Below are 12,417 nucleotides of genomic sequence, written 5' to 3'. Positions count from 1 at the left end.
GGACCACAATCCAAAAAGTGATTTTGTGGGGTTTTAAATTCGCCCCAAAACATCAATGATGTTATTATTTTTTTTAATAACATCATTGATTTTTTGCTGGATGTTTTGCAGTTCAGCATTACACCCCATGATCTCCCCGATCAGGATCTGGGCAATTTCTGATGTGAAACGTTCTCTATCCCTCACATCACGATCACCTAAAAAGAGAGAAAGAAAAAAAAAACAGGTCTCAAAAATCTGCCACCATCCATCTCTTTTACCTGAGCCTGTGGTCGCAGACACTTACCTGTTGTGGTGCCAATCTCCACCACATCTTCTTCTTCCTCCTGCTCTTCTTCGTTTGGGGGTATTTCACCTTCTTCCATAGGTGGGGGGTCTCTGGTCTCCTCGGATGAGGGGTGTCCTCCGAGTCTTTTCTCCCCATGTAAAACAAAAATGGTATAATTAGCACACAGATATTTTATGGCAGAACTAGAAATAGGAAACATTGCTTGGAAGTGGGGTACAATTGTCTATTTTAGCCGAGTTCAAAGATGTCTTTTTTTTATTGCCCTTTGTCAAGCTGCAATACTTTACCTGTTTAGTACAAGCTTCACAGATGGAGACCCCCCTATAGTATACACTGGAGCACCTGTGTGGCCCCCTAATAAAAATGGTGTTCTGGGGTCCCACACTAGTGCTCCAGTGTCCAGATGTGAAAACAGCTGCTCAGTGTCCTCTCCTTACACACAATCTAGTTGGCATTTCATTCTAGTAACAAACCCATCTACACAAACAAATATTTGGCATCCAAGTAGGCCCAAAAAAAATGTAGGAAAATGCATATGGCCTAAACAATGGTGTTCTAGAGGCCGAAAGAAAAATGTTTGATACGAACAAATAATGGGCCCATGAACATTAAAGTTGCCCTTTTAAACGTTACAATTAATAAAAGCACATGGAGCAGCAAGAACGTAATAAAGACAGAAAGAATAGGAACACAGCACAACTACTTACTTTTTTGCAGCACTCTCCGGATCTTTCGGTACTGCTCTGGCTCTCTTAACTTCAGGTCCGACCACCGCTTCCTGAGCTGATCTTTCGATCTTCGTACCCCGAAATTCCCGTGAAGGCTTTTGACCACTTTCGCCATGATCTTGGCCTTTCTGATGTTGGGGTTGGGGTAAGGCCCATACTTCCCATCATAGTCGGACTTCCTCATGATGTCGACCATCTCCAACATCTCCCCAAAGGACATATTAGTGGCCTTAAAACGTCTCCTTCTGGATCGGGACGTGTCCGAATCCGGCCTTTCCTCCTCCTCGTTGCTATAATTAGCACACACCTGGTCTAACTCCGCTACCATGCTCTTCACCCACTGCGCCGAACAAAAAGGGGCGGGGAATAGACTAGAAAGAACGTCAGGGGTGGGCGGAGTTACACGCATGCGCAGTGTGTATAAAGCGTAACACGCGTGCGTATTACGTACGATCTGTGAGCGGAGGAAGGAGCATTGGACGCGCCGATCGCAAGAACGAAGGTAAGAGACAAACTTGTGCCTATACTGCTTCTAGATTGAGGCTTATATTGTAACAAGATTAGGAGAGTTTTGTCTGACATTAGGCTTTGTCTTGTGTTGTGTCTTGCAGTGAACATGGATATGCTACTCAAAGATAATGACTTCATGTCAGTATTCCTAGAGATGCTAAGGGAGCTGCCCTGTCTGTGGGAGATTCAACACCCCCATTTCAAGAACCAAGCAAAGAGGAAGGCAGCACTGGAGCAATTGTGTGAAATTGTGAAGCAGGTGATCCCCACGACAGACATCACCTATTTAAAGATATTAATTGGTTGCCTGAGGAGCACATATCTAAGGGAGCGCAAGAAGGTCCAGGATTCCCAGAGATCCGGAGCAGCAGATGACATCTATGTCCCCAGGATGTTGTACTACAACAGGCTACATTTTTATGGCAGGCCAGACTGAACCCAGGTCATCCCTCTCCAGTCTTCCTTCCACGCTTCCTTTCCCCCCCGGCTGAGGCTTCTGACGCCCAACCTGGGCCTTCCAGGCCACATGTGGAGGAGCCCAGATTGAGCCAGGTATAGCATTCCTCTAAATATTTCTGCTTGTCCAATCAATGATGTTAACTAGATGTTAGTTGGGAGTACTAATTTAGGATTGGGATTGATGATGCAAAACATTACAACCATGTCCCTTTTTCATACACAGGGAAGTCTCAGCCAGGAGGTGGCCGGGCCAAGCAGGCTGGCTGATCTGCAGGTCCCTCCACCCCCCCTGAAAATAGAAAGTGGCAGTAGGAGGAGTGCCCTAGAGGAGGCTGCTATAGGATTCTTTTGGAGGGCTACAGAGGTCCTGGGAGCATACCATGGAGGAGAACATTGCTGCCTTCATTGCATATAAAATGCAGAGGATGGAGGAGGGCCAACAAGTCATGTGTGAAGCCCTCATATTGGAGGCTCTTGAGAAAGGTATGAGGGGCCAAATGACACCTCAGACACACCTTTGGGATGGTCCTCCTCCTCCTCCTGCAGGTCCTCCTCCTCCTCCTCCCTCTCCTCCAGGTCCTCCCAGTCCTCCTCCAGGTCCTCCCAGTCCTCCTCCTCCTCCAGGTCCTACTCCTCCTCCTGCCACATCTCCAACTGCACAGCCACAGCCTGGAAGGAAGCGTGGAAGGAAGACCAGACAGTGATTGCCCTGGGTTCAGTCTGGTCGGCCAAAAGATGCAGCCTCTTGTGGTACCACAGCCTGGGGACACAGATGTCATCTGCTGCTATCCGGATCTCTGCGAATTCTGGACCAGACTGCCCTCCCTTACATATGGACTTCTCAGGCCACCAATTTTGATGTTGAAGAATTGATGTCTGCCGTTCGGGTCCCAGGCTTTGCTAATTTCTCCTGTTGATCCAGTGTTGCCTTCCTCTTTGTTTGGTTCTGATCCCTTAATAAAGGATTTTTGTTTTGAATTCTACTCTCCTATGTGTTTTACTTCAAAAAGGACAGTTTGTTTGTGAGGATTCAGGTACATTTCAAATATACAATGTGAAATGAACAAGGGACACCAACAACAAACAATCTCCTGGAGATTAAATAATACAAGATATCAATGGTGTTGGGGTAACTTGACACACAAAACACACACAAAAATATTCTGGAGTAAAAATAAAAATAACATTGAACAAAGATCAGCCTTGGAAAAAATACAAACATTAAAAAAAAAAAAAAAAAAATATTATACTGTCAGATGTGACAACTAATAACAATGTATTCAGGGAATCCCACTAAAAAAACACAAATAAAACTTTGTGAGAAGTGTGTGTGAATATGAGCAGCAAAACTACTTCATTCTTGTCACATTATAAAGAAGAAGAGAGTGCGCTGTATTAAACCATTTTTAACATTGCAGTGTGACGAAAGTGCTGTATCCATTGCGAACGCTAAGTTTACCAGAATGAGCTGTCCCGTCTCGGAATTTCTTCTGAGCATGCGTGGCACTTTGTGCGTCGGAACAGGCCACACACGGTCGGAATTGACGCGATCAGATTTTGTTGTCGGAAAATTTTATCTCCTGCTGTCCAACTTTGTGTGTCGTAAAATCCGATGGAAAATGTCCGATGGAGCCCACACACGGTCGGAATTTCCGACAACACGCTCCGATCGGACATTTTCCATCGGAAAATCCGACCATGTGTACGGGACACTAAGGATGATCAACCAAGTAAGTGGACTGGGACATCTCGGTGTGGCCTACTATGATATCTGGAGCCCATCTGCTGTGATTTGAGGCTAAATAGTGTTACACATCTCAATAAAAATATGTACTTCTCAGATGCTTTCCACTCTATTTGGCATGACATTCAAACACAACTGAACACTTTAGAAGCATTTTAATCAGGGTTTAGTAATCAATAAAGACAACAGACAGGAGGGCCATTCTAACTTCCTTGGCCAGGTAGACCATGTAGAACTTGGATGCTCACAAATACCTTTATACCACTAACCTAGATGCATTAGATTGCTTTAAATAGATATACAAGTCCCCATAATCAGGAATGCTTACAACTCAGACATATCAAGAACTATTTATGGCTCAGTTTCTGCTCCTGTCTACATGAATGTGTGAAAAAGTGCAATCCCTGCTAACATAATTACACCATGCTCTTTATTTTTAATGAAGTGTGGTCACTTTATGGCAAACATGAAGACTGCATTTTCTAATTAGCGTTCATGCACCCTTGATTATCTGTGAAGATGCATTATGACACAGAACAGTATGAATTACTTTTATTTTTAACAGACTGAAAAAAAAAAAAAGAGATCAAGGCTGAAACAATAATTCCTTTCACATAATTTAATTTACTTGTATTACAGAATTAAGAGCAATCAAGTAGTTTACCTGTGATGCCATAGCTGCATTCTATGTGAATAATTATATATGAAATGACAGCTGAGTGTACTGATTCCTTTAATGAATGGCTCTGACTGCACTCAGTCCCTATTAACCTTTACACGGTGACAGTGAATTCTCCAGAATTGTTATTATGAACTCATAGAAATTCATAAGTTGTCCTATTTCTGTTACCATCCAAACAGAATTATATTAATTCAGTGTTCTGCACAAAAAGCAAATGTTCTATTCCTTTTTCTGTGTACTCAATCATAAAACAAGATACAGGGTTTAATAACATTCTCTAACTACGTTGTGCTTTCTTCACTGACTTCATTACTTAACCACATGTACTCAGAGAGAGATGCCGTATAGAACATAATGACCTAATATACCTTATAAATGCAATGCAATGCTGTATTAGCAGTTTATATAAGCAACTTTTATTAATAAGGTAAGCAAGTAGTTATTTCCACTAATCATAACAAATTACCATATACTGAATTCTAAGGACATAATATACATTTTAAAATAACTTATATTTTAGATAATACATAACCAAGAACAGAAAGATATACAAATTAAGTTACAAAGTTTCTAATTTTACAAACAAAAAATATACAAAAAAACCTTTGTGTTTCTTGTTAGTTTTTTGCATTTCTTTATTCAGGCTGGTTATATATTACAATCAAATCATAAAACGATAGGAATATTATGAGCCAAACAATGTAGGACGGTATTTAAACAGTAGTTGAAAACCCAAAAATGAAAAGCCATTGTTTATTTAAAAAAGTAATATTGTATCTTTGGGAATCATTGTCTTCTATCTAAAATTGAGCTGCAAAATTTACAAGAATTTTTTAGGAAATTTTGCTACTATTCATTCTGGACCACGTCATGTCCTCATTCTTGCCTGGGCTCCTGTCCCTGCTCCTACATCCTTCTGGGATACCATTGTCATATATCCCAGGAGGCTACAGGTGCAGGAACACACAGTGGCTAGAGGGAAGACCTGGTGGTGTATCACTGGGGGCTACCTGCATGAACCCGTAAGAAACAGATGAGTCCTGATTATGTAAAAGAAGAAGATGGCAACAGGGAACTTGGCATGTGGCAGTGGAGCAGCAGATCGCAGCAGACCAATATTGGATTCACTGGGCATGTGATTCTTTTTAGGCTCGCATAAACTAAGAGGCTTTGGATTTTCTTTTTGTGTGACTGTGAGCTGCAGCTGTGCCTAAGTTGGTAATTTGTCACAGCTAACTAGTAGGGTCTAATTACATACATTTGTGAATGCAAGGTATGAAATAAAGGTATGAATTAACAGACTGGTTTACAGTCATAACATATTCATATTATGACTTATTCACTGGATTTAAAAGCTTTCCAATGCCATCCCCCTATCTCGTACAGCAGATGCATTAGGAGTCCATTCAAGATGTTTGAAATGTTCCCTGCTTACTGCAAAACCTGCTCAGAGCTACTGCAGTTTTAATCCTGGCATCCCCTGGTATTCTCTAAACTAAAGAAAGTCAGGGAATTTGTATTAGGAGTACTCACAGAGACCCATCCTGCTGCAATGATGTGACTTCATTCAGCAGAGATATTTTGGTGATGGGCTTACTGCAAAATTGACACTTCAAGGAGTGTCAGATAGGGAGGCTTCCAGACCATCTGCAGTAACCCACCCCCAACCCCTACATCAGCAGTATGTAAAAAACAATTACTAGATCAGCACTAAAATGTCTGCATACTAAGCATAATAAGCAAGCATTTATTGTTTACTATGCAGTGGATTTTAGTCCCAGACTTATATTTAAAGTGGTTGTAAACCCCTACATATACCCAGTGAAGTGAGGTGATACACAGAAATAAAACAAAATCCTCCTACATAAGCTGTACAATTTATCAGCAGTCTTCTCTTCTCTACAAGTGCTGAATTTATATAGCTTGTCTGAGAGTTAAAAAAAGGGACAGAGAGCTAAAATTTCACACTTCAAAGCTTAGTGAGGAGAGCACTGAGAACTGATTGAAGGGAAGAGACCCACCTCCCTCCACACAGTACACAAGAACAAGGCTGAGGCTGTCAATCTGATCCTACGCTCCCTGTCACCATTTTTCTCTTGGTGAAAACTTGTCAAAAGTGATTCATGCTGATAATACCAAAATGTCTTGGTATGCTGATGCCTTAAGAGTTCCCTTCACTGGAACTAAGAGGTCAAGCCCAACCCCTGAAAAACAACCCCACATTATAATCCCCCCTCCACCATATGATTTGGACCAGTGCACAAAGCAAGGTCCATAAAGACATGTATGAGTGAGTTTGGGGTGGAGGAACTTGACTGGCCTGCACAGAGTCCTGACCTCAACACAACAGAACACCTTGGGGATGAATTAGAGCAGAGACTGTAAGCCAGGCCTTCTCGTCCAACATCAGTGCCTGACCTCACAAATGCACTTATGGAAAAATGGTCAAACATTCCCATAGACATACTCCTAAACCTTGTGGACAGCCTTCCCAGAAGAGTTGAAGCTGTTATAGCTGCAAAGGGTGGGCCAAATAAATTTTGAACCCTACATGACTAAGACTGGGATGCCATTACAGTTCATGTGCATATAAAGGCAGACGTACCAATACTTCAGACAATATATTGTATATTGCTTGAGCATGACTATGGACTTAGGGCTGGTTCACACCACAGAGATGCAGACAACATGTGTGAGGCTGCCCGCTGGCTAAATGGGTAGCAATTCGGTCTAGCAGCACTGGGGTTGCTGGTTCAATTCCCTAAAACATGCTAATGCTTGTGTTGAAGATTATATGTTCTCCCTGTGTGGATTCCTTACCACAATCCAAAGACATGCTGGTAATTTATTTGTCCCCTGTCAAAATAGTCTCTAATGTAAGAAAGTTAGTTTTGGACTTTAGATTGGAAGCTCATTGCAGCCAGGGACTGATGTTAATGCTTGTTAGCACTAATCATGCCCAGGGACTTGGATATTTAAAATTGTAGGGTTTACACTTCATGGGTACATATGCTTAGAAAACTGTTGCCTTGTTTATGTGCATGCAAATGGACTTCGATCTTTGGCCTGTAGTTGGAGATTTGATGCACATAGCCAAGGGCTAACACAGTTGCAAATAGTATTATGTGTTCCTGCTCATCAGGTGCAATCACTTTAAACATACATGAAGAAACAGATATTGATGTTATGTTTTCTAAATACATTTTTAAACTAGCAATAATGCACTATCCAGCCTCTTTCTTCTTTTAAAATTGAGGACCACTTCTCTGGATTTTCCTGTGGGATCCTGCTGAGCCAGTTTCACTTATGCCGTGTACACACGAGCGGACTTTATGGCAGACTTTGCCCGGCGGATGGGATTTCATCGGACAATTCGATCGTGTGTGGGCTCCAGCGGGCTTTGTTTTCTCAAAAGTTGGACGGACTTAGATTTGAAACATGTTTTAAATCAATCCGTCGAACTCGAGTCTGGTCGAAAAGTCCGCTTGTCTGTATGCTAGTTCAACGGACAAAAAGCCACGCTAGGGCAGCTATTGGCTACTGGCTATGAACTTCCTTGTTTTAGTCCGGTCGTACGTCATCATGTGCAAATTCGACGGACTTTGGTGGATTGTGTGTAGGCAAGTCCGTTCATTCAGAAAGTTCGTCATAAAGTCCGTCAAAGTCCGCCGGGCAAAGTCTGCCGTAAAGTCCGCTCGTGTGTACGCGGCATTAGAGCCCAGGAGTGGTTCAACTGCTTATGAGGACCAAACTTAAGTGTGCGGTCACACTGTTGGAGGTGAGTGCATTCACACGTGGGAGGTGGGGGGAGCACGTGTGTGAAGTCATCCTCTTCTGATCAGGATTACCATCACTAGAGTCACTTTATGTACAGTAATATGTGTAATACCCCAATTTGCACTTTTGTCTCTGTGGATTGATGAAAATTGGAGGAAAAATCAATTTTTTTGGACATTTGATATTAGGGAATAATACTAAATTCTTTCACTGTGAGCTTGCTTGATACAAAAATATATTTTTTTTTTATGTTCATAGTTACATTTTTTAGCAATATTGATTTCATTGTTTATGGCACTATCTATGTATCTGTAAAGTTCAGTATCACACAGCGCTGCATTTTTTTTTGTTTTTTATAATATTAATGCCTCAAATGCAAAACATTATTGTATAGAATGAAAAGAATCAAACATTAGTAATAGTATTTTATATGTATGATTGTGATCAGCTCCATAGCATAGTGGGGTTCAAGCCATGGGTTTGAATCTCACCAATGGTATCACCTCCTGAAAAGGTATATTGTATTCAGCAGCATAATTAGCAAATGCACATCAGTTTGGTTTATTCTATCATTTTAACTCTTCAAATGCATGCAATGGTATGTAATTATTCAATAATATTATGGTATGAAATTCCAAAAATTCAGCTATTTTAAAAATCAAGGAAAATACGGCGAAAGGTCCCCCCTCCCCCAGTGCATACCAGGCCCTTCAGATCTGGTATGAACTTTAAGGGGAACTCCATTCCAAAATTAAAAAAAAAATTGACACGGGTCCCCCCCAAAATCTATACCAGGCCCTTCAGATCTGGTATGGATTATAAGGGGAACCCTGCGCCAGAATTAAAAAAAAAGTGGCGTGGGTTCCCATCAAAAATCCATACTAGACCCTTATCCAAGTACGCAACCTGGCAGGTCAGGAAAGGGGGGCACGAGTGAGCACCCCCCTCCTGAACCATACCAAACCATATGCCCTCAACATGGGGAGGGTGCTTTGGGGTCCCCCAAAGCAACTTCTCCCCATGTTGATGGGGATAAGAGCCTCATCCCCACAACTCTTGCCCAGTGGTTTTGGGGGTCTGCGGGTGGGGGGCTTATCAGAATCTGGAAGCCCCCTTTAACAAGGGGGCCCCCAGATCCCAGCCCCCCCATGTGAATGGGTTTCGGTACATTTTACCCATTCATCAAAAAAGCAGTGAAATGTGACAAAAAATATAGCCGGTTTTTGACAATTCCTTTATTGTGAAATAGCTCCGAGTGGTCTTCTCCCTGTGTCTCCCACTGTCATCTTGTCCTGCTGTCTCTCTTGCCGCCATCTTCAGTCGCTGTCTTCTGTCACCGTCTCCCCCACCACTGCCTACTTCTCCCTCTGCTGTGTTCTTCCTTGCCGCCGTCTTCCTCCATTGTGTTGTCCCCCACTGTCTGGCGTCTCTTACACAGCCATGGGGCATGACCATCTGTTGACGTCACATGGAAAGCCCGTCCCCTTTTTTCCAGAAAATAAAGGGGGCGGGCTCTGCGTGTGATGTCAACGAAGGCCTTAGACAGTCTGAACATGCAAACCATGTTTGCATGGTCAATGCACACACAACATTGACAGCATGGCCCCCAGATCCTGGCCCCCCCATGTGAATGGGTATCAGGTACATTGTACCCCTGTCCATTCACCAAAAAAAGCAGTGAAATGTGACAAAAGACAATAACCGGTTTTTGACAATTCCTTTATTAAAAATGTCTTCTTTTTTCCCCTGCTTCTGCCTCCATCTTCCTCCAGTCTTCCTTCGGTTTTCTCCTTCTTCCTCCAGCTTCTTCTTCCCACACTTCTTCCTCCATCTTCCTCTGGTCTTTCTCCTCTGCTGCTCCCGCTACTGACCTGCTGAACATGAAAACAACAAACCTCCTTCGACGCTGCGGCCAGACGATCTGTCTGCTTCTATAGTACACATATCATATATAACTATGGGGTGTGGCCACCGGATGACGTCAGCAGGAGACCCTACCTCCTTGTGACATCACTGACCCATCATGCTGCAGGCGGTGAAGTCACAAGGGGCGGGGTCTCGGAGTGATGTCATCCACCGCATCGCAGCATTGGAGGAGGTTTGTTTTTTGAATGTTCAGTGGGGGCGGCGGAGAAGAAAGACCGGAGGACGAAGCGGGGAAAGAAGAAGCCGGAGGAAGATGGAGAAGACCGGAGGAAGGAGCAGAGGAGGATGGAGGAAGAAGTGGGGGAAGAAGAAAATGGAGGAAGGAGAAAACCAAAGGAAGCCCAGAGAAAGATGGAGGAAGAAGCGGGGGAAAGGAGAAATTTTTAATAAAGGAATTGTCAAAAATTGTCACATGGGGGGCTGGGATCTGGGGACCCCTTTTTAAAGGGGGCTTCCAGAGTCCGATAAGCCCCCCGCCCGCAGACCCCCACAGCCACTGGGCAGGGGTTGTGGGGATGAGGCCCTTGTCCCCATCAAAATGGGGACAAGGTGCTTTGGGGGTTCATAATTGAGACATGCACACACTATAAATGGATATGCTTTGTTCATATTTTTTGTCTGATGATTACAACAACTTTAAAAACTAATGTAAATCTACTAATTAAAAAATCTAATCTAATCTAATTTAAAATGTAATGTATTACAATTAAAACAAGCTTTAATAAACGTGATTTAAGCTATATGCAAACGTAGCTCCAAAAAATTGACAATGTGCATTGTGCACACTGTCTGCACATTGCACATTGTCACTTTTTTGGAGCTACGTTTGCATATAGCTTAAATCACGATTTATATTTACTTGCACTGTATTAAAGTTGTTTTGCTAATTGATTCTGAGTCAATCATATGCTAAGGTGATATATTTTTAAATATGTGTGTTTTTATGAAGATTTTCTCACGTTTATGACATCTATTTATATTTTGGTTAGAGTCACGGATCACTCGAACCAGTCTATCTTCTGATGATATAAGACATGATTATTATTGAAGTCACATTTGTTTAACTGCACTTAGGACTAGCACAGCACCACCCATTTACATACCTAATTATTTTTGGTTTGGAGGCCAGTTCTTCGTCCAAATAAAAGGCGTAGCAATGGGCGCAAAATTCACGCCAAGCCTAGCAAACCTATTCATTGGCGCATGGGAGGATACCATTATTTATGGCCAGCAAAAAGGAGAACTCCTTTTTTTACAAAAGGTTCATTGGCGATTTGTTTTTCATATGGGTAGGTACAGAATCAACTTTAATATCATTTATTGAGGAGCTCAACCGGAATAATACTAGTATTAAATTAGAATACCAATGGAGCAGGGAATCAATAAATTATTTGTATGTTACAGTAATGCTAAGTAATCATCAACTGGTTACAAAATGTTTTTTAAACCAATGGATCAGAATAGCTATTTACCTATTCATAGTGGCCACCACCGTATATGGTTGAAAAACATACCAAAGGGGCAATTCACAAGAATTAGGAGAAACTGTTCACATGATGATGATTACCTACTACAAGCACAATTAATAAAAAAGAGATTTGTAAAAAAGGGTTATAATCCAGCAGTTTTGGATAACGCTATAGATGAAATATATCAAATCCCACAAAGTAGATGTCTTAAGGACAAAGTAAAACAAAACGATACGAAGCATGAATGGGGCTTCATTAGCGGGTACCATGCAAAACATAAAGAAGTCAAAATGATTTTTAGGAAATATTGGTCAGTATTGAGTATGGATACAATTTTGATGAAAGTCATTCCGGAGAATCCAGTATTTATCTATAGAAAAGGGCAATTGTTTGGCGATAAAGTTGTCAATAAAATCTTGAACCCACCAACTAGACCTTCTATGTTTTAGGATAGGCTCGGATTCTATGCATGTCGCAGATGTATATCATGCCAACAAGTAAATACACGAATAAGAGGTTTAATGGAGTTCCAATCCACTGCCAATTCTAAAGTGTTTAAATTAAAAGATTTTATTTCATACAATTTGACTTATGTTGTATATGCGCTCCAGTGCCCATGCGGTCTGATGTATATTGGTCACACTAAACACATTTTGGGTAAACGAGTATCGGAGCACATTAACAACATTCAGATTGGTTTTAAAGATCGCAGCGTATCAATGCACTTTAGATGCAAGCACAATAGGAATCCCTCAGGATTAAAATTTTGGGGAGTGGAAAAAATGTACCCAGAATGGAGAGGGAGCAAAAAAAACTATCAAAGTGTGAGACCA

The sequence above is a fragment of the Aquarana catesbeiana genome, linkage group LG09 (genome assembly GCF_042186555.1).
Source record: "Aquarana catesbeiana isolate 2022-GZ linkage group LG09, ASM4218655v1, whole genome shotgun sequence".
NCBI classification, from domain to species: Eukaryota; Metazoa; Chordata; class Amphibia; order Anura; family Ranidae; genus Aquarana; species Aquarana catesbeiana.
The sequence above is the reverse complement of the archived record's forward strand: the minus strand, read 5'-3'. Positions refer to the sequence as shown.